Source organism: Sus scrofa, chromosome 8 (genome assembly GCF_054392235.1).
Source record: "Sus scrofa isolate SSC_HxYL_T2T_F1_AM1 chromosome 8, Sscrofa_HxYL_maternal_Yorkshire_Landrace_v2.0, whole genome shotgun sequence".
Classification (NCBI taxonomy): domain Eukaryota; kingdom Metazoa; phylum Chordata; class Mammalia; order Artiodactyla; family Suidae; genus Sus; species Sus scrofa.
In genome coordinates, this window is record NC_139390.1 from 8,670,872 (window position 1) to 8,689,662 (window position 18,791).

At 41.9% G+C, this 18,791-nt stretch overlaps 1 protein-coding gene across 20 annotated transcripts in view; it reads right to left on the reverse strand.

Annotated features, from left to right (window-relative positions):
- Window positions 1–18,791, reverse strand: part of RAB28 (RAB28, member RAS oncogene family) — a 561,352-nt gene that overhangs the window by 182,651 nt on the left and 359,910 nt on the right. For 2 of the 20 annotated variants that reach the window (XR_014811784.1, XR_014811785.1), the window contains exon 10: window positions 7,867–9,474. The exons of the other annotated variants lie outside the window; for them this stretch is intronic. The gene's annotated coding sequence lies outside the window, so the exon portion shown is untranslated. Of the gene's footprint in view, window positions 1–7,866; window positions 9,475–18,791 lie in introns of those variants that run through there. 20 annotated transcript variants of the gene reach the window in all.

Below are 18,791 nucleotides of genomic sequence, written 5' to 3' on the forward strand. Positions count from 1 at the left end.
ACACACTGCACTCACATGCATCCGGCTGACTTAGAAAGGTCTCCAAGGAGGCGTGCCACTATCACAATGAAGCAGCTGTCCTCTCAGTCAGTGAGATGAGCCAAATCAAACAGTACTCAGTAAGGACACACACCCCACCCCCACCCAGGCCACACACTCACACACTGCATCAAGTCAAGAACACATCTAAGTCTGTGAACACAGCCAAACATGAAACTAATCAAAAAGGATGGGGCCAAGGTGGGAAAGTTAACTGAAAGAAAAGTCAATCAAAATGTTTCTCAGTTGCCTTGTTTACTCGGCATTTTCTGGTTTACCCACTTTTTGATAAATGAAAGGTATTGTCTATATACAAACAGCCTGAGTTTGGTGCACCACCTAAAAGAATTTGATCTTTAATTCTTTGTATAGAATTCTGCTGTATAGAATCCAATTTTTAAAAAGATGAGAATTTCAATTTTGGATAAGCAATAAAATCGCTGAAGTTTAAAGGATTAGTTGCTCATGGTGAGATAAAAATAAATGTTAATGTGCGATATTTGACAAGTCCCAAGACAATTTGTGTTATAAGCCTACATCTTTGAAACACGTATAATAAGGGCTATTTAAAAGTTGAAGGAACTGGCAGGGAGATCAAGAGACTTGGTCAAAGTCCACAGAGCACTTTAGGCAGTGACATACAGGCTGAGTTGGGGACTCTGTTTTCCAGACTCCGAGTACAACACAATTTCTTACAGATTCTATTTCCTATGACTACATGAGGAAGCCTGGAGGAAAGGGAAGGTATACTTTTTTCAACATCAGTCTTTGTTACATCAAATATTTGCAGGTAAAGTCTCTTCTCAAGTCACCTGAGGGTGGAGTGGATAAACCTCATCTGATGTTCAGGACATATGACTACTACTCTACCAATTTGTGCATTGAACTTGACTTCCTTTGCAACTTTCTAAACTCATTATGAATGTATGTGTGTATGTGTGTATCTAGGTATTTCTGTGTGTCTGTGTGTGTGCTTTAAATATCAATCTACTACCATTAAAAAACAATGACCAAGGGAAAAACTAGTCAGGTAGAAGCCAAGAACAAGGAGAAAGTAATGAACCCAATGACATGTCAGGATCAACCTCTCAGTTAAAAATGTTAATGTGGGTTTTGAACTTGGACATCTTTGGCCCAGAAGATATAGAACATGTGAAAAATCCATATGGAGGATAGAGAAGCATTTTTCAGAAAATTAGGATCTGGGCTCAAGAGAGATGAAAATTTCTTCAGAGGCTCTTGCCAAAGGACCTCATTGAGGACACGTGGACAGAGACCAAAGCAGCTTGTCAGGCCGCCTCTGCCAAGGAACAGAGTATTGTAAAGTAAGTTTGTCATGCATCTTAGTAAGTACAATCCAAGACTCTAGGATATTATGAAGATTAGAAACCTGAAACTTTGGAGAGGAATAGAGATTATGTTTTTACTGTTTATAAAACTTAAAGCATTGAGCATCTTAATGTATAACTGTGCTGATATCAAAGGAGGTGAGCTTGGAAATGTAGCCTCCATCCCCAACTTGTTTGAGGCTGAAGCTTTGCTGCCATGGTGACACCTCAGTCTCTTATTTCTTTTCCTCTTCTCTGGTTCCACTTTTCTGGAATATGTGTCAGATAAGATCTGAGTATCATTAATAATAAGAAGGAGAAGGCATTACAAATCATTTGCCAACATTTGATCAAGAAAGTCGGTTCATTTTTCTGAATCTCAGGGTACTCAATTAAGCAATCTAATTAATGGAAAACCAGAATTACTAGGGTATAGGTCATTAGATTTAAGAGAGGTAAGGCATTCCAGAAGGTAACTTCAAATGGAAGAATATGCCTCCATCTACGGCGTTGGTCATTAGAGCTGGACCCCAAATCTTCACAATTGACAGGAGCCATGGAGAGTCTGCTCCAGCCAGGGGAAGGGTGCTGTGATTCCAGTCACATGGGCCCTATTGCCACCATTGTCCCAGAATTTCATGTCTTCTCCCTGCTTTGGAAACCTATCATCTTTGGATGTGAGACTCATACAGACGTCTTTATTTGAGGTCCACCCCAAATTTTTATATCTGGAAAAAAAATTAGAGTTCCTGCTATGGCTCAGTGGGTCAAGAACCCCAACATAATGTCCATGAGGATGCAGATTCAATCAGGTGTTGCCACAGGCTGCAGTGTATGTCACAGATGTGGCTCAGATCTGGCTTTGCTGTGGCTATGGCGTAGGCCTACAGCTGCAGCTCCAATTCAGTCCCCAGCCTGGGAACTTCCATATGCTGCAGGTGTGGCTGTAAAAAGAAAAAAGAAAAAAATATATATATATATATATATTTGGCTGAATATTGGCTTAAATTCAGATATAAACCAAGATTAAATCTCTAAATATGAAAAATCTAATCTGATTCACGATTTAGGGCATATAAGCCTATATCTACTCTAAGTCCAGATTTCGCAAGGTTAAAAATAAACAAGAAATTATGAAAAGCCTGACAAGTACCAGGGAGTATTCTTGGAGCAGCAATTACTGCACCAAGGGCAGGGGTGATTCTTTTGAGGAATTATCTCTATTGCCTAGACAAACAAAAACATTCTGCTACAGGAAAAAAAAAATCTTAAAATCATAGGGTCAGATTCACAGTAAAGTGGGTGTGAGGTGCAGTGAAAGAGAAAGTACTTAACTCTTGGGCCTGGGACCATGGGGCTCGGGTACAAATTTCTCTCTGTGCCTCAGTTTCCACAGAAATAAAATGTGAGCAACGAAGAGTACCTGGTGGTGAGACTGTTGTAAAGTGAGATTGTTGTAAATTTACAAACACACATTAAAGGACCTCCCTCAGCATGTATGATATTATTATAACAAAGATAAGAACTCTTTTTTTAGATTTTTAGTTTTTTAATTTTTATTCCATTTTAAAGGTTATTTTCCATTTTCAGTTATTACTAAACAGAGGCTATGTTTCCCATGTGGTACAATAATACATCCTTGAACTTGTCTTATACCCAGCACTTTTTACCCCCTCCCCCCATCATTCCTACGTTGCCCCTCCCCCCTTCTCATTGGTTGCAAGTTTGTTGTCTAAACCTGTGAGATGGAGACAGTAACTCTTCTTCATCACCTCAGCTCAGGTGTGATGTCATCCCCAGCGCCTTCCCCCAAATCATCCCTACTCATCCGTGACACTCTTCCTCTGTGCCCCCTTATAACACCCCAAGTCGGCTACCTGCCAGCACCTGCTTGACTTTGCAGATATCACCACCATTATATTGGGCTCACCACTTTCTGTGAGCCCATAAAAGATAGAACCTGAATTTTATTCATCCAAGTAACTCAGGACCCAAGAGCAGGGCCTGAAACAAAGTAGCCATTTAATTGTTGACTAAAATGACCCTCAGCAAACATTTATTGGAAAAATAAATATTTAACTGAAATGGTAATGAATCAAATCAGAGTCTACTAAGAAAGCCAGGATGACCCAAAAACACTGGTACTAGGCACTTTGGTTCTAGAAAACAGGAAAATGCCACAGCTGTGACTGTGTTCTCAGCAGATTCATGGCCCCCTTCTCTGCTGCAGCCTTACCTACAGAAACAGTCAAGATCAAGAGTGGCATGTTTTCTATTCCACATACAAGGCTTTGGTCACACAGTCTCCTCTTGGGCAGGAGAGTCTATGTCAGCATGGGATATCTGAAGCACAATTGGAGTGCAAGTCCCAGACGGAGGGGGGATAGATGTTGGGCGGCTGTAACAAGAGCTGACCATTACATTGGTTCTCCTCTCAGCAATCGCATGAAGTACCATGGAAGGAAAGAGTGAGACTCGGCAAGTTTAAGCAAGCAGTCCCAGGGATTTGAACAGAGAACTTGCCTGAGTTTACAGCCTATGAGCCTCACTATTACAATTTTCCCCATGGTGGCAAAATTTAGGCTCTTTCCACTACAAGCAAATTGAGCTGGACCCTGAAAGGTGGGTGGGATTCCAAATGGCACAAACATAAAGGAGAAAAAAGTGGGAAATGACTGAGCCATTTGCTGTGGCATGCATTTGCTATTTGCAGTACGCCCTTCAACTAGTCTCCTTTGTAAATGTTACAGCAAGAAAAAAGCATGCTTGGAGTTTCCTCTGAGACTCACAAACATTCTACTAAAGGGAAAGCAATCCAAGGCAACATTTGTTTAAATTAAAAATAACAATAAAAAGAAAAACTTGACATCTATTCCCGGCCAAAAGGTTGAGCATTAAATAACATTTAAATTTGGCTTTGATAAAAAATGTATGTTGTTTTGGATAGCTGTATTTAAGCAATTTTTGCAAGCCTCAGAGGGAACTAAAAATGCCTTAATTGCTTCCTCGTTTTTACATACTCTATTATATGGAATTTCAGCAGCATCTGTCACCAAATTACCAGTATTACAAAAACATTGTATATGTTATACATGGAAGAACCTCAAATACCTGAAAATACCTCCAAGCGTTTGAGGAGCCAGTTGAGCATTTTTTAAATGTATTTAATTTCTAGTTACGTCTGGGTATCTGGGACACACGTAAGGACTTTTTTTTTAATTAAAAATATGGAATTTTCCATTGAAATCCCCCCTAATCAACATATTCACAAGGAGGGTAGCTATCATCTAAAAAACAATAGTTTATTTCTTTGATGTTTTACAATATTAAACCTTACATCAGGGATTAAAAAGATAAAACAGCAGAGTTCCCATTGTGGGTTAAGAACCTGACTAGTATCCATGAAGATGCGGGTTCGATCCCTGGCTTCACTCAGTGGATTAAGGATATGACATAGGTCGCCGATGCGGCTCTGATATGGTGTTGCCGTGGCTGTGGGGTAGGCTGGCAACTGCAGCTCTGATTGGACCCCCAGCCTGGAAATTTCCATATGCCACAGGTGCAGCCATAAAAAGGGGAAAAAAATACAAATCAGGGAGTTCCCTTGTGGTGCAATGGGTTAAGGATCCAGTGTTGTCACTCCAGTAGCTTGGGTCCCTGCTGTGGTGCAGGTTTAACCCCTGTCCTGGGAACTTGCACATACAACCAAGGAGAAAAAGGAGGAGGAGGAGGAGAAAGAGAAGAAGAAGTAGGAGAAGGAGAATATGGAGAGGAAGAAGGAGGAGGAGGAGGAGAAGTCGGCAAAGCAAGCGAGTAAGTGGTGAATGAAAATTAATATTTTGGGAACACCTACCATATGCCAGGCAGGCAACCAGGCCCTTTCCACTTCCATATCTCCCATGTGGGTTAAGAACCTGACTAGTATCCAAGCCTCAGCTCTCAGAGAGCTTGACTATTGCTCATCTCATCCAAGAATATCCCCCTTTGGAGGTGAGGGAACAGGAGCTGAGAGGCAATTTGCTCAAAGCCATGTAATAAATAGCAAAGTAATGAAAGTGTATTTTAACCTCCACAAAGTAGACACAAAGCCTTTGCCCTTTCAAAACAGAATATGTATTTTTACAAGAGCCTATGACCTTGAGTCTCCATCCCTTCCCCACCCCCGCACCCCTGATAATCTATAAGATGAAAATCAAACAACTAGCCATTGGTATTCTGCCCCCTGGTGTGAGTTCCAGCCTTTACTTGGTGACTCAGTGACCAACACATGTGTCAGCCCCATAGTTTGCTCCTCTCTCTGATCTACTACATCTGTCATGGGATTGTCACATACTTCTACCACCCCATCCCATGGCAATCCTGAAGCTCTGAAGATGTATTCCTGATTCTCTCCTCCCCATGAACCCTGAACTTGTCACCACATTTTGACAGTTCCATCTGCAAACCCCTCAAAACAGCCCAGCCCTCTTTCCTCAGCACACGATGCCCTCGTTTCATTCCCCACTACCCTCCTCCTGCTTCCTCCACAATGCTCTGAGGGCTCATAGGGCCAGGCTGAGTCTTCCTGATCACGCTGTGCCCACGCCTAGCATGGAGCCTGATGTAAGACATGGGCTCAGCCAGTGTTGGCTAAATGAAAGAGTAAATGAAGGAATAAACATATTACATAGGCTAGCAGATGGGTAAACTCTCTGGAGTAATAACAAAGCGTGACAAACAATATTATCAACTCCAACCTTTCAAAGTCCTTTCCACTTATGCATCTTTTCTGTTTCTGGCTGTTCTCTTTGCTCCAATCAGAAACATTTGTTTATGGTCCCATGAGTTCACATTTTCCTGCTTCCCTGATAGGCTGGCTCTCTCCTTGGACCTAGAGTACATCCAAACTATATTTGGACGGATCCCATATGCACAAACCCTCACAGCCTGGCCTCAGCTTTCCTACATAAACGACTTATCCAATGAACCCAAAAGTCAAGGTAAAATACAGTTGCTATTATAAATACTTTTTTTTTCTCTTTGTGTAATCAATGCCTATAAGTTTCTCAAAGGCCAGCCAGTTCATAGTTACCTCCGCTATGAAGAACCGTCCAATCTGCCCCCCGCGCTGGTTTCTTCTATTAGAATTCCTAGTTCATTTATCTTTTTTTTTTTTTTTGTCTTTTTAGGGCCATACTCGTGGCATATGGAGGTTTCCAGGCTAGGGGTCTAATCAGAGCTGTAGTTACCAGCTTACACCAGAGCCACAGCAACACAGGATCCAAGCCACGTCTGCAAACTACACCACAGCTCACGGCAATGCCGGATCCTTAACCCACTGAGCGAGGCCAGGGATTGAACCCCCAACCTCATAGTTCCTAGTCGGATTCATTAACCACTGAGCCACAATGGGAACTCCAGAATTCCTATTTCATTTAGATGTTGTATCAATCTGGGTCCGGTCAGGAAAAAAAGCAAGCCATGCCAGGGAGCACAATGGGATGATGCAACATAAGGAACTAGTTAACACATTGTTGGAAGGGCTAAAATTGCAAATAGGGACACAGTGAGACCATGCAAAGGTTAGACATGGCAGGAAATCATTATTATTGCTGGGCCAGAGGGGTGACAGTTAGAGCTTGTGTCACCAGAACTCAGATTCTACAATCAACCCTGAAGTGGGCATCCACCTGCAGCTGTTGGAACCATGGTGAAGCCATGACGGCTGCCAGCAGAGAAGAGAGCAGACAGACTCTGCCATTCTCACATCCCTTGCCAACCCATCTCCTGCAAGTCCCTTAACTGACCAGTTGATGAGGGAGGCTGGCCATAGAGTTTGCAGAGGTCACTCCCTGTGATACAGAGCAAATAAGGGGAAAGGCATGGAATGATCTATAGACAATAAACCTGCTCCAGGCAGATATTGCCTTATGCATCTGTGTGTCCTCAACACCCAAAGCAGTGTTCTCACCTGGGTCTTTGTGAATGAGCAAAAGAAGAAGGAGGAAGAGGATGAGGAGAAGGAGGAGGGGGAGAAGACTGCAATGGTCATGAATGAGAAATGTGATAATACTTTTGAGCAATACAAAGAGTTTTTCAGTCTGTTGGAGGAAGTGCAATCTATTCCTATTAAATCTTTTGTTATTATTGTTGTTGTTGTTGTTGTTTTTGTTGTCTTTTTATGGCAGCACCCTTGGCATATGGAAGTTCCCAGGCTAGGGGTAGAATTGGAGCTGCTGCTGCCAGCCTATGCCACAGCCACAGTAATGCCAGATCCGAGCCACGTTTGGGACCTACACCACAGCTCACAGAAACATCAGATCCTTGACCCACTAAGTGAGGCAAGGGATCAAACCTTTGTCCTCATAGATACTAGTCGGGTTCGGAACCCACTGTGCTGCAACGGGAACTCCTATTCCTATTAAATCTTTAGAATCTCAATGATTACTAACTTATAGCTTACTAACTGCTCTCTCTCCCCCTGCCACTTCTATTTTACCATAATGGTTCCAGGTCCCTATTTCTTTTTTATTCATTATTATTTCCATACAAGCAAAACTGGCATTGTATATATTTTTAAATATTTATATATTCTTGTTTGATGACATGGTACTCATTTCAATGACATTTTATAACATTGTTATTTTTGCAATGGAAATCCTGAGCAGAACAGCTCAAATCACTAAGGGGACTCCATGGAAGAATGCCGGTGTCTAGCATATGGAATTCCTGGCCCAGGGATAAATCTGAGCTGCAGCTGCAGCCCACACCGCAGCTGTGGCAATCCCAGATCCTTTAGCCTCCTGCGCCAGGCCAGGGACAGAGCCTATGCCCAGGTGCTGCAGAGACACTACCAAGCCCTTTGCGCTACAGTGGGAATCCCAGAGCTGGGTTCCTGCAGTGGGAAGACAGCAGAGATGGAAACTGTTCCTGCCTCACTGCCCACTCCTCCTTGTGCATCTGCTTCGTCCTAGTCCCTCACTCCTCAGGCAGCGGCACCAATGGAGAGTTGCTTCTCTCCCTGATCTCAGTTCCAGGCACCCAGAGAGATACTAAGTGCAGTTTTCATTCTAAAGTTCCTGGAGAAGCATCCTGAAAGGCCCAAGTTTAGTCAGGCATTCACCCTTGGAACAACTGATGCTGCGAAGGTCCAGGACCATGTGACATGAACCTGGAATGTCTCATGGGCACCATGTGGAGGGATTAAGAGATGGGGTCAGTGCCTAGAAAGACGCATGGAGTCCTGGGCAGCTGTTCTCACTGCAAGCCTCAGTCAGGGACTCTAAGGCAATGTTATGTTTTGTGAGCATGTAGTCTCAGGAGATGGACAGAACGAGGCTAGAGTAAGACGCATTTGAGAACCTCTGCAGGCTGCACCTCCTTTTAGAGAGTCATGGTGCCGGTTAGCATATTAAAGGCTCTGAGAAGCCCTGCAAAGAACCCAGCATATGCCAAGTCTTGACCACAGGTACCTCAGAACACTGTCTCTCCCAACTCCTGGAGACCTGCTGTTACTTCAGGTTGACTCTAACAGTTATCACTCATAGCCCCCCTACTCTGGCCCCAATTTTCTCATACAGACTCCTTGAAATCAGCAAGTACAGTCAGTGCCTTCACCTGCCTTTCAGGTTCACACACCTACTTAAGTCATTTTTGTCCTATCTATTTCATTATGACATTGACATGCCAATGGGTTCGAGCTTCCCGGCAGTGGGGACAGGATCCATCAACCAGATGCTAGCCCTTTTGATCTGGTCACCGACTGTCCCTGAGCCACCATGTGTTCACCTCTAAGAGGATGTCATAATACTTACACCCAAAAACAGAAACTGAGTAAGTAAAAGTGGCACAAAATCCAGCAAAGGACCTGGCAAGCAGGAAATCTTCAAGAAGCAGGCGTTTCTTTTCAGTGACCATAGGCCCCAGACGTACACGTATCATTTAGAACTTCATTTTGCTGAATTCAAGGTCAGGGTCTTTATCCGTTTCTTTTCTTCTTTATCCCTCGTTCCTTGCTTTCTCTCGTGAGGACCTCTCTCTCTCTTTTCCATCGCTTCACCTGGTTTACTCTTTTCTTCTCGCTTGCTTTCATCTTCCTAAGGCAGCGTCCCTTTAAACTGCAAAGCATCTGTGACATGAGAAAAAATGCCCACGGGTGAAGGGTGGGTTCTGAGCACTCTCAGCAGACATAGGATGGAGAATTCAGGAAAGAGACCATGAGGCCAGTCGTGGACAGGACTTGAAGTCCTGAGCATTCTGAAGACTTCTGGAAGGATTCTCCAGATGTCAGAGAACTAGGAACATGGATCTCTGAATCCCTCTGTTTTCATATTCAGAGTCACTCAGATGCTCAGGACACGCTTGGAATCGCTAAGGCACCTCAGCTATCAGTTAATTACTGAAATTTTCCAACTTTTTCTATGCAATATTTTCCTTCTGTTTCCTCCTCCTCCTCCTCCTTTAGCTTCTTCTTTTTTTCATTTTTAAGAGGAATTCACTTCAGAGATGCTCATTGTGTCTTAGCTCCTCCGTCAAAAATTATTTCAGAATATACCACTAGAGTCATGACAAAAGATCCAACTTCTCTCTTTTACCCTTTAAAAATCATGTGAAAATTAGCTTATAGAAATCTATAAAAGACCTGCTATATGCAAGGCAGCATGATTATAATTTGGGGAGATTTTTCTCTGGGTACCTCAAGGTATTTAGATACTGACTTGACATGCAAAAATATATGTGAGAAAAGTCCCTGTTTCTGTAGTGCTTATGTGTTTCTAGTAAAAGAGAAATTATAGGAAGACAGTCCCACAGGAAACTGCTTCTAGTAGAGAGACTTAAAAGCACCTGTAAATATCATCTCCATTCCCTACAACCACAAGATGCTTACTTTGAAGCCATCTCCTAATTACAAACATTCCACCATACTGTTCACAACACCCATTTCTGAGGTGCCCACATTAATATTTGAGACAATGTTAAGAAACAAAATGAGTAGAAACAAAAAATTGTGGTGTATTTCACAGAAGGCCTGGATTCCTAGCATCCTGAAGAGAGGCCAATCCTACCTTCTCAAATGTTTACATTTGTCCTACAGGTGAGCAGGAGTCTAGCAGATAGCAAAGGGGCAGAAGTGATATAGGGCAGGCAGAGAACAAGGGGGCCAAACAGTTCCGTCACTTCTGCTCACCAATGTTCTGTTCCTCTGAGGTGGATTTTACTGTTGTTCCTAGACATGTCCCCACCATCCTTACGGGTGGATTGCACATATCCTCCACTCCACGGGTGCTGGGTTTGACCATGTCATTTGCAAGTCGACCTGATATGTGTCTCATCTACACAGAAGATTTTATTTATTTATTTATTTTTCCGCTGTACAGCATGGGGACCGAGTTACACACACATGTATACATACACATACATGTATACATACTTTTTCCTCCCATTGTTGTGTTGCGATATAAGTATCCAGACATAGTTCTCAGGGCTACACAGCAGGATCTCATTGTAAATCCATTCCAAGAGCAATAGTGTGCATTCGTTAACCCCAAGCTCTCGATCCCTCGCACTCCCTCCCTCTCCCCACGGGCAGCCACAAGTCTATTCTCCAAGTCTATGATTTTCTTTTCTGTGGAAACATTCTTTTGTGCTGTATATTAGATTCCAGTTATAAGTGATATCATATGGTATTTATCTTTCTCTTCCTGTCTTATTTCACTGAGTATGAGAGTCTCTAGTTCCATCCATGTACACAGAAGATTTTAAATCCATTGTATGCATTCCTGCAGGCTCTCTTCTGCTCACTTCTCTCTGCCATGAAGACAGCAAGTCCCTAAGAAGAGCTGCTACTTTATTCAACTTCCTGGAAGGCAGCAGACCCAACGTATGAGGAATACACATGTGTTGTTACAGCCTTTGAGATGGGGGGTGTTGTTTTTAATGCAGCAAAACTAAATCAGGGAGTTCCTGTTGTGGTTCAGTAGGTTAAGGACCCAACCTAGTCTCCATGAGGATGTGGGTTTGATCCCTGGCCTCACTCAGTGGGATCCGAGGTTGCCACAAGCTGCAGCATAGGTTGCAGATGTGGCTCGGATCTGGTGTTGCCATGGCTTTGGTGTAGGCCTCAGCTGCAGCTCTTATTCAGCCTCTAGCCCAGGAATTTCTATATGCCACAGGTGCAGCTATAAAAAGAAAAACAAAAATCTGATTCACATGAACTTTGCTTCCTTTATTCTCTCTACCTCACAAAAAAATATTCCATAGTTCTATATAGTATTATGCATTGAATGTAATACTAAGAGCTATCACTTCCATAATTAGTTTCTTTTTTTTTAATTTAAAGCTAAGCCAATGCTTCTATAGCATTGATTTTTCTCATTTCTAGAAGAAAAGTGGCCCAACAACTCTTCCCAAAAGAGGTCTGCTGTGTCATCTGTTCCATGACAGTCACATAGTTTTATAAGTGGTATTGTACAGTTAAAAGAGAGTAAGTGGAGAGCACGCAATGTGAAGGAAACACAATGAAAAAGAATTGAGTTCTGGATCTTGTCAGTTCTGACACTAAAAATAAGATACACTCTGACACGGGTTAAAGTCTCCTTATTATATGATGAAGGAGATGAAGAACAAATCTCCACAATCCTTCCTTTTATGAAATTATTTTAATAAAACAGAAACAGAATGAACTCTCAGATGCATAAAAACCTCTTGTATCTTGTTTATCATAGCTCCTCTGTATCCAGCCCAGAGCCAGCCATGGAATAGGTATTTTTTGAATGAATAAATGAATGAAAAGCACAATTATGAAACATATATTGAACATTACTCTGTTCCAGGCAAAGTGGTAGTCATTAATATGACAAAGATGAAGGAGATACAGTCCCCAACACATAGGAGGCAGAGATAAGCTTAAAACTACTTCAATAAATTACAGGGAACACGGTGACAGGCATGAGGCAATAGAAAGGACCACAGAATAGCCACCCAGCCCAGCCTGGCATCCAAAAAGGCTTTGGGGGAGTTCACACTGTGGTGCAAGGTTAAAAGATCTGGCATTGCTGTGGCATAGGTTGCAACTGCAGCTCAGATGTGATCCCTGGTCTGGGAACGTCCATATGCCACAGGGGTTGTGGAAACAAGAAACAAAAAGGCTTTTTGCTTTTCAAAATATGTGCCCTCTATTAAGAGTATTTTCAGAGTCATATTTGAGAAGTAGCTATTTAGGGATTACAAAATATCAGTCAGGTGAGATGTGTCCCCTTAAGTACCATATAAAAATGGTTCAAGAAACTTAAGAGGGGCAGGAGGATAATAAAACCCGTGCTTCCATAAATTGGAAATAATGGAGAAAACAGAACTCCTCAAACCACTGCCCAAAAGACATCCCAAGAGATGGAATTTAAGACAAGAAAAGATTTTTTTTAAGCTGGGTGTGAGGTTTGATCACGATACACTTAATAAGGAGTCAGTGATACTCTATTTATAAATTATGTATACGGTTTGTTAGAAGAGGACTGTGGAAGGGTCTCATTCCAGTTGAAAAATTTAGAATAAGAGATGAACTCCTAGTAGCCAGTGGTTTCAAGTACCATTATTTGACTATTTCTCTATTTAGAACTCCTCCAAACTTATATAGCATATTACCTCTAATTAATAGAGTGTTTATGCGTTAAAGTTATTTGCTTGTGACTATAGTGAAATTTCCAGGATTTATGACAGGAACATTTTAGAACAGCGACATGTGTTTCCCTCTGATTTGTATAGCTTCATTCATTATAATTTTTCCTGATGTTTTGCCTACCATATTATTAACTTCCCCAAAGCAATGAAACACCAGCTTGTCTTCTCACGGCCGAGAAATGAGAGGAATAATTATGAATGTGGAAATCCCAGTGAAAACATGCTTCTTTTGAAAAAGGCTAGTGGTCCAAGAAGGAGTTCCCGGGATTTATGGAGACCATTTAAAAAAAAAAAAAAAAAAAGGCAAACAGGCAAGAAAACAGATGCATTTTTTTTTCAACCAGCATCTTGGACACTCCATATGCAGGGAAAGGAAACTATATATAGAGAGAGAGACAATAATTTATATTTCACTGTTAAGTTATAAAGTCTGAATAAATCATCGCAGTTTCAAGTGTGTGCCATGCAAAAACACTGAATCGCTGTAAAGTGTTCTTTTCAAAATCTAAGCGTTTGTAAGCAAGGTGTTTGATTTGTGACTGACTCCGCGGGCCACACCAAGATGCGTTCCTTGCCACTCTAGGCTCCTTATCTTCCAGTGAGGCAGGGGACAACGGTGCCAGGTCGACTCCAGCGCCTGTCTGTGCAAAGCTGTGGGGCAGTCTGGGAAAATAGTTCCAGCCTGGGCTGCAGATCAGCGGTTATTTTACAAAGAGCTGGGGCTGACAGGACCACGCCGTCATTTGTGTTTATTGTTCGACCAGGTGTCGGGGGCCATCCAGGACCAACCAGGATCCTGAGAAGAAACTGGCAGGGAAGGGGGATGGGGTGCGGAGAGGACAGAGAGGATCCAGGGCCATGGGGGCGGGGCGGGGGGGCGCGGCTAGCTGGAAAGCGGGCCCCCTCCCTCCTCTCGGAGATGCTGTTTGCATTATGACATCCTGCCGCCTCCACTGTTATCTCTCACAACATCACAGCCTGCTTGGCACCCTTACCATCCGGGTGGCCTCTCATAAAAGGAAAAAAACAGAAACCCTTGATTTACACTCCTCCTTCAGAAAGGCTCCCTGCCTTTCCACCCCGTGTTGCCATGTTTTCCTTGCCTACCCTGCTATTTCGCTTTCGTTAACGTGACCCTTCCATTGGTCACTGGTTCCAAAGGGGCATATTCGCTAAGAGGAAGGTTCGGTTGGAAAATAATTCCCCATCTCTATTCCTCCTCCCTAAACCTGTGCCTCAAAACTGCTGCACAATTTGAAGTTATTTCTATCCGTGTCATCGTGGGAAAAGAAGGATAATTTCCAAAGTAAAGGTCGCTTGGGTGATGAGGTTGGTAGATTGTATTTTTTTTAGCAATTTGCTTGATAACACGACATTCACCATTAAACTTTTGTAGGTCTCAAAGTAAGATTTGGGGGTTTCCGGGACTCCTGAGTTTCAGTGGTTTATCTTTCAACCCCTAGGCTTTTGTGGTCATTTTCATTATAAATTAGAGTTCTGTAGCAATGACACAAATTCATCTTTTTACAAGTACCTAATAGCTGGAAGCAAGGCCAGCTGGGATGCTTAAGCCCACACAAGTTAATTATTGAAATTAACAATCCAGAGGAGAAGGAATGGAACAGCTGACCTCATTACAGTACTGGGACAAGAGATCTCAAAGAGGAATGGCAGTTTTCATCAAGAAAGAATCCACTTCTATTCTAAACTTGGTTATTCTCTGATTTTTGAGAAGTAGCTCCCAGTACAGCCCACACTGCAGGGTTTCCCAAAAGAACTTATGATTTTTAAGTTTTTAGATTAAGTAATCAACTGTGCATACTCCAAGGCAAAGGCCTAACTGTATGATACTCATTGCATTTTAGGGAAGGAAATAGGTTTTCTGAAGTCAAGTGTTATTATAAGGAGAAGGGCTGAATTGGGATAATTTACCTTGAAACTTCCATGCAAGGATCAGTCCAGGAATTATGCTGGAGATCACTCAATATCATGTCCTCATGTTTCAGAAAGCATGGATCTAGTACGTCCCTAACATTTAGAGTATAAACAAAATATCATTGTGGTAATTAGCCTACAAAATGGTCTCCAGTGATGTCTGCCTCCTGGTATTCAACCTCTTGTGTTAGATTTTGCTGATAGGCTTGCACCTTGCATCTACTGAATAGCATTTGGCAAAAGTGATGGGATGTCACTTCCTAGATGAGGATACAAAAAGACTGTAACTTGCTCTCTTCTCTTGTGACCCTCTCTGTCTCTCTATCCCCCCACCCGCCACACAGAGCCTTTACTCTGGGGTGTGTAAGCTGCCTCGTTGTAAGGGGCCATATGGATAGAGCCATGTGACAAAAACCAGTGTTGACATTAAACAGACGTTTGAGTGAGGCTGGAAAAAATCCTCCCATCTCCCAGTCCAGCCTTGAGGTGTCTGCAGCCTTAGCCAACCTCTAGACTGCAGCCTGTGAGAAACCCAAGGCCAGAGAACCAGATAAACCTCCCCCAAGTTCATTCACCACAAAAGCTCCAAGGTAATAAAGGTTTTTCAAAGCTTCTATTGTTGGGGATGATTTGTTATATAACAACACATAAATAATAAAATAACCCTCTTCCCAACTTTAAGATAGTGTCTCTTTAAGTCACTGCTAAGACCTACTCTAAAAACTCTAGCTGTCGAAATAAGACCATTGATTTAAAAAAACACAGATGAATGGATAAAGAAGATGTGGTATATAAACACAATGGAATATGACTCAGCCATTAAAAAGAAGGAAATAATGCCAGGTGCAGCAACGTGGATGGACTTGGAGATTATTTCTCTAAGTGAAGAAAGTCAGAGAAAGACAAATACTATATTACTTACATGTGAAACCTTAAAAATGCCACAAATGAACTTATTTACAAAGCAAAAACAGACTCACAGACATAGAAAACAAACCATAATTACCAAAGGGGGATGGGGTGGGGGAGAGGGATAAATTAGGAGTTTGGAATTAATAGATACACACTACTATATATAAAATAGATAACCAACAAGGACCTACTGTGTAGCACAGGGAACTCTATTCAATATCTTATAATAACCTATAATGGAAAAGAACCCACAAAGTGTATATATATACATATATATATATATATACACAAATTATATATATAATATATAATACCACTTTGCTACATACCTGAAACTAACACAACATTGTAAATCAACTATATTTCAATAAATATTTTTAAAGTTGAAAGCCTAAGATCACAAATGACCTTGCCATGACTTATCAAATCTTCCCCTAAATTATATGAAATCAATAAACCTCCATATTTTATATGCAGCTCTTATCCTCTCACACAGAACATATAAAATTGACTGACTTAGCATGTTTATTCTTCATCTTCTTTTTCTCTCATTAGACGGTAAACTCCACTAGGTCAGGGATTTCGTGTTTTTTTTTTTCACTCATATATCCCAAGGACTAAAACCAGCAGTAGGTTCATTTATTGGGAGTTGCCCCATAAATGTTTCATGAATGAACAAATCTGACATGGTTTAATATCAAATTCACAAATCTCCAGTCGCAAGCCATAAACCATGATGTTCCCCAATCTTACCTTCCACTTCCCAAGTTTGGAGTCTCTCCCCATCAGTTCCACCTGGGATGTTCTGTGTCTCAGGTTGCAGTTCCCAGAAACACACGGTGAGACCAGGACGAGTGCCCAAGAGAAACCAGTGGGGGAGCATGACAGTGAAGAAGGAGCCAGGCAAAGGTGTGATTCCAGGCACTGTCCCAGAGAGGGTAACCTCAGCTATTCCCATTGGGGAGCGCCTAAGTGTAAATTATGCCTCCAACTTTGTCACAATCCTAGGCCAGAGAGTTGAGTTTTCATACTCCCATGCTAATTAGCCAACAGGTAGTCACATGCCCCCAGGATATAAGCACTCAGGTACTTCTAGCTGTCTGCAAGTATAGGGAGAGCCAAGGGCAGGCCTCCAGTGAAGAGACATGGGTACAATCTTTGGAGCTCAGAAGCTGGGAGATGGGAGCAAAGAGCCAGGAATAGGATCCAGGGAAATCTGGGCAGAGCCCCACCGTGCCTCCTACACCCAGGTTTTCCCCAATTTATTTTACTGATATCCTACTCGACCCTCCAATAATTCTTTCTCTATGCATCTTAGCACCACGCTAGAACCACACATACTGCCTTATTATTTTTCATTAAGTTGCCTCCCTTTGATCATAAAATCCATAAAAACAGAGGTGGTATGTCATATGTATTTGCTCTTCCTACACCATGTTGTAAATAGTTTCCATGCTCCTGAATATCTCTAGACTATAAATGCAGTGAAAGTGAGGACCAAGAATTTTTATCCACATCTGTCCAGTAACTATCACAATGCCTGGTACATAGCAGGCACTGAGATAACATTTGCAGAATAAATATAAATAAGTGCATTACAGGAGTTCCCACTGTGGCTCAGCAATAATGAACCCAACTAGTATCCATGAGGGTAAGGGTTAGATCCCTGGCCTCCCTTGCAATTTAAGGATCCATCGTTGCTGTGAGCTGTGGTGTCGGCCGGCAGCTACAGCTCCGACTCAACCCCTAGCTAGGGAACTTCCATGTGCTGCAGGTGTGGCTCTAAAAAGCAATAAATAGATAAATAAATAAATAAGTTTAAAAAACTAAGTGCCTCATAAATTACAGAAAAATCTCCTAGCTCTTATGCCAGAATACAGATAGTTATAGGTAGGATTATTCCATTTTTCAGAAAGAAAGGCTTATTTGTACAGATTTTCCAACAACCTGCAGGCTAAATAGGCACTGAGCAATGCCTATCTCAAGACCAATTTGCTTTCCTCTAAGCGAGATTGATTGATGACGGATTAATAAGCAGGGTAGGAATCTATTTGGCGATCGAGATCAGCAGACAAACACAAGGTGCCTCATTTATTCAACAAAGTTACTGCGAGTTGATTTACTCAAGGAAAGTCCTAATTGGCACACTTATTGAGCATATAAAAGGTAATCAATAAATAATTAACTTTATTGAATTGAATTATATAAAATTAATGGAAATGTTTGGTTTGAATTGAAATAGATTGGGATCGTTTAAGTCAAAGTGAGTTTTATGGTGTTTTTTAGCCCCTGGGTCCCCATATTTTGTCTAAAATTGGTGCCGGGAGTACAAGTGGAAAGGAAGGTGGTAGTCAGGATGCTGACTATAAATTCCTGGCTTTAATTCATTAAATGTGTCGAGTAACCTATAAACAGGTCAAGATTCCCAGAACCCTGTGTTGTAAACTCATCTTAAAACACGAGTCTGCTAAATTCTGTACACTGTCCTTTTTACCCAAACTCCTTGTCATAATTCCACCCACCCCCAACAAATCTACCATTTTCCTCACCATTCTGTCTTTAGAAAGGACAAGATCCAGACAGTCTAGTTTGTGCAAAACTGGGAAGGACTGATAGAGAGCTGCTCAGCCCAGCTCTTGTCCGTGCCATCCTTATATCCCCTGTCCAGTATGTGCCCATGGGGACTTACAGCAAACACTGGTGACTCTGCCTTAAAGCCTGACCGACAAGATGGAAAAAAAGAATGAAATAATGCCATTTGCAGCAACATGGATGGGTCTAGAGATTCTCATACTAGATGAAGTCAGACTGTGAAAGACAAACACAATATGATATCACTTATATGTGGAATCTTAAAAAAGGATACAAATGAACTTATAGGCAGAACAGAAACAGACTCACAGACTGTGAAAACAAATTTAC